Source organism: Petaurus breviceps, unplaced genomic scaffold (genome assembly GCF_028583685.1).
Source record: "Petaurus breviceps papuanus isolate PSGF00001 unplaced genomic scaffold, PetGlider_PUasm1.0 90804, whole genome shotgun sequence".
NCBI classification, from domain to species: domain Eukaryota; kingdom Metazoa; phylum Chordata; class Mammalia; order Diprotodontia; family Petauridae; genus Petaurus; species Petaurus breviceps.
Window position 1 is genome coordinate 6852162 of NW_027187348.1, and position 4904 is coordinate 6857065.

The following is a 4904-nucleotide window of genomic DNA, read 5'->3' on the forward strand; positions in this document are numbered from 1 at the left end:
GTTTTTTAGGATATTGGGATTGCTTAAAGAAAGAAGTTTTTTGCTATCTCAGCCTGACTTGTTTCTTGAATTTGTAAAAGGAAAATTAATGGCATTTGTGAAACACTTGATTGTAAAATACGACTTGCATTTGTTGGTATCTCTCTAACTTTGAATCCATGCCAGAATTGATAAAGTCAATTATTGTATAAGTCATTTGATAGTTATTGTTATTTTGTTGCCATCTTTCTGAGACTGTCATGTTTCTAAAAGTCTATTTAGCTAAGTGAACTTAAGAAACATTTTTGAAGTAGGAATAGTATTACAGCTATTTTAAAAAAACAATCTGAATTTCGTAGTGCATGTGTATTGGGCTTTTATGTTACAAAATTTGTTAATTTAAACTTATATTTGGGTTACAAATAGGCAATAATAATGCTATTTCATGTAAAATTTTGGTTAAATTATGTAATTTGGAAAAATTATGAACTCTGATGTTAAAAATAATTTTCTTATTACTATTTTGAAGCTGTTGAGTCATCTAAGGATATAGATATATATGTTAACTTAAATGTATGTGAATATTAGGAGTATTTTAACACCAAATTAGTTTTAGGAAATTCCCATATTTTATATACATACATATATATATATATATATATATATATATATATATATATAATTATGTTTGTCAACCTTAAGTGAAACCTTTCTTAGGTGTGAGGTTTGTGTCAATGGCTATGGGATGAACTATTTTCTGTGCAAAGCAAATTGGAAATTACTAAATTAAGATCACCAGATTGGTAATTACTTGATTTTGGTTTGAAGTTTACATTTAGGTACATCATAATTGTTTCTGATATTGTTACTGTAAATATTGGTATTATGAATGTTATAATAGAAGCAGTTTCTCATTCTCTAAATGCTGTTAAATTAAGAATTATACTGTCACAGGAACAAGAAAATGATGGTGTATGAAGTACTCTGACCACGTCAGAGTATCAGTTATGATATGCTGAAATGTAATTTAATTATTTTAATAATTAACTTATTAATTATCTTAATTTAAATTAAATTAATTAATTTAATTAATTGTAATTTAAGAAATCATGCATTTTTAAGCTTTACTTTTTAAGTTTCAATTCATAAAGCAAGTATTTACAATAGCATGCTTGGGAAAAACTACTTATTGGTAATTACTCAAAGAAAAGACCCTGTGAATCCTCTTCTAAGCTTTGTAAAACCTACAGATCCACCCAAATGATTTTGGGTCCCAGCTGTTTAAGGGGGGAACGATCAGGTGATTGGAATGATGGGGTACTTGGGTACCTGATATTTAGGTTAATCAGAGTTACTTTAGTTGAGAGAAAAGAAAGATATCATTTTTAACACCAGGTTAATTCAAACTGTCTTTGAAGTCTATTTATGAAAAGCTGAACAAAGCAGATGAGAAGGTTAGGAGACAAATGGGGTTCATCCAGCCCCTCCTGTTTCCAGATAGTTGATATCAGTTTTAGAAGTATGTTGAGGGAGCACGAGGAAGTTTTGGGAAAGCAGAAAGATTTGTAACTTGAGTTTGTAATTAATAGCTCAATTGAAGTTTAGATGGTCCTATCTGAGGGACACTAGTCCATATTTATTTGTTATTTAATAATTTGAGGGTCTGTAAATTTTACTATTCTTCTAAGCCTTGATTACAGGACTCATCATAAAAGCAAATAATGGGATAGCAGAGGCTGCAGGCTTCGAACTGTTCAAGGGGGATGTCTGTGCTTGGAAAAGTTTGGGGACAACCTCGGACACTGCCCCGGTGGTATCTCTCTGACTTTCTCACTTATGCCTTTTCTTTCTGAAAAGAAAACTTCCTACCTATTTATGCCTAAGCCTTGCTTTCAGCACCTGGTGACTACCTAAATGACTAGTGGAGATGACTCATGCCTGGAATCAAACAAGGCTAAGGAAGTTTTCCTTCTGGCAAGGGTTATAACATTGTCCCTCTCTTATTCTATAGCAAATTCACTGAGAAGTAATATTCAAGGCCAAATAAATGAATAAATCTAGAGATAACATCCCTTAAAGAAGGAGATGATTAGTAATAAGGCAAAAAGTAATGAAATAGATGCCTGATTGCCCAGGATAGTGAAGTTTGAGGAGAGCAACAGGATCAGGCCCGATGACACCTAGGATTAAATACAGATGCAAAAAAATTGGCTTTAGAAAACTTCCTATTATGTGAATTCATGATTTGAGCATGTTTGGGAATAAGATCAGAGGTATAGATTTTGGATTTTAGCACAAGGATTGTATAAGATAGTGGTAAGGGTGAAGCTAATGTTAATTTCTTAATGCATCTGTCTGATAATTTTACAAAGGGCAGATGAAATCAATTTAAAAAAAGTTTTGTTGTTTATTTATTTTTTTATTTTAAAGGACTCCTGTAACAGGTATAGGATTTAGGAAAGGTAGAAATAACTTTCACCCTTCCCTTCCATTGATCTGTAAGCAGGCATTTTAGCATAATTTTTACCCTTCCCTCTCCTAATTGATCTGTGGGTAGGGGTTCAGCTTAGGGTAAAATACCAGCCCCCTACTGGGTGCTCCCCATCTGCACCCATTCTGGGTTCCCTGTACCTCAGCCTAGAAAAACAAAACTTCAAATATACACTGACCAATCACTGATTGTAGTTTCAGCTTACATAACCTGACTATTGTAATCTCTTTAAAAACCGGCATACTGTTCATGCCAATTTACTGTCTGATTTGGGTATGTGACCCCAGCAGTCCCGCAGCAATAAAATCCACTTCCAATTTTAATCTCTGGGATCTTCTGTCTTGCTCCATTATGCCCAACATAATTGGAGGCCCCAACAAATAAACTGAAAATTCTCTGTAGTTTCAAAATATGGCACTAATCTTAAGTAATTGTACTAATTTATATTAAGTCAAAATTATCTGGTCATCTCTAGATCTGAACTGGAGAAACAAAACTCTTTTTTAGATTCTGTAACTACATGAGGCATCTGGGATTTAAAAGTGTTGCTTAAATGAAATAGGTCACTGGGATACAAGGAATTGTATGTTAATTATGATTCTTGTATAGTTTGTATTTAAGTTTCCTTGGTTATCTTGGTGACATGTACCTGACTTAATGTTATTGTCATTTTGTAAAATTGTGAGAAAAACCTCATTGTATTAACTGAGCCTAACCCAGTGTAGCTAAGAAAACTGAACTATTTGTTTGAACCTAGTCTTGCATGGCTAGAAAACTGGACCTTTATATGTAAAATCATGTTTCTGGGAGCTCTTATATTGTACATTTGAACTCTAGTCATCTAAGGATCATCCCCTGAGCCTTGGAATCTGAAAAAGATGACATCAGATGCAGACAGCTTTCCCAAGAATCCAGACCTGACCTCTATTGGGACAGCTTCTTTCCCGGAGAAATTCAACTAGAGGACCAATGAAAAAAATGTGGCCCCCTCCTCTTCCTTGAGATTATGGCCTTGATTATAGGAAATCCCTATTAACTGTTAAATTGCTAATTGTTATGGGTCTCCACTACCAGCCCTTGGGAACAAAGCTGACTGAGCTGTATGATTTGGCCAGGGTGTCAAGGGTTTGACACAGGAACAAAAGAGGTGGGAAATGTTGTGCCTGGTTTTCCCCACAACCTCCCCTCCCCCAAGGAAGTGAGCAGACTGCCAGGTCACCTCCGCCCTCCCCCACTGGGTCTCTGCCCTTTCTCCAGTCAGCTCACCTGCATAGAAGTGGGAGGGCTTCTGGGTCAGGTGGGGGAGTTTCAAGGTGTGTACAGACCAATCACTACTTATGTAAGGCCCCCTTAATAAGCTAAGGTTCTGCCACAGATCAGGGCTGTTGCCAGCTGCTACTGCTATTGCTGTACCTGAGTCATGGGGTGGTGCTGGCTCAGCCTGCCATGTGGCCTGATCAGCCACATGGCCTTTTTAATAAAGGGTCCATTCTAAAATTTAAAAAAAAATTACAAAGGAATTACAACTATGACTTAAAAAAAACTATCTGGAACAAAGTCTGAATGAATTTCTGGGTATAAAAAAAAGTATTTTGTAGTTGATTTGACAAGAAGTCTCAACAGCACACCTTTTTAAGAATGGTAATAATTTAGGGCAGCTAGGTGGCACACTGAATAGAGCACCAGTCAGGAGGACCTAAGTTCAAATCCAACCTCAGACACTTGATACTTAACTAGCCCAGAGACCTTGGGTAAGTCACTTACCCCTAATTGCCTTGCTTTCCCCCCTCAAAAATAAAAAGGAAACAAACAAAAAAGAATGATAGTAATTCAAGAAACAACCAGTAGGAAAAAATGTATCTGAAATTCTGAAATATAAGAAACAAACACTTATTTTTGATATCTCAGAGCCAACCAAAGAGAGAAAACACTTTTTTTTTGTTGCTTAACAAGGAAAGCAACCTCTAGATTTTTATTTTGACAATCATGGCTTTTTCAGAAGTCCTCTATCTGTCCTCAGGTAAATTTTCTACATTTGCCCTCACACTTCCAAAATTGATCCATTATATCCTATTTATCACCTCTTTATTTCTTTCCATAATAAAATTCTATTTTTTTTCTTCATCTACCAGGTCACATACTTGCTTATCTTTCATTCTTCTATATCTTTTTCCTAAAATCATTTACTTTTTTTCAGTCAAATACATTTTTATTTTCCCCTTTCTTATATTCTCCCCTTCCCTTGGAGCAACCTGCCAAGATCAGCCTATGATGCCAGGTCTTTCTATCTATATAGTATTTTTTTTTTTGCATCTTCCTCCTAAATCCCTGCTTCCCAAAACGGCAATAATATGAATTTCTGATCTCTGTTCTCTTTTGGAGCTCCCTATGGCTATAGCATTCCCTTATCTGAAATTAAAGAGATTACTGCACC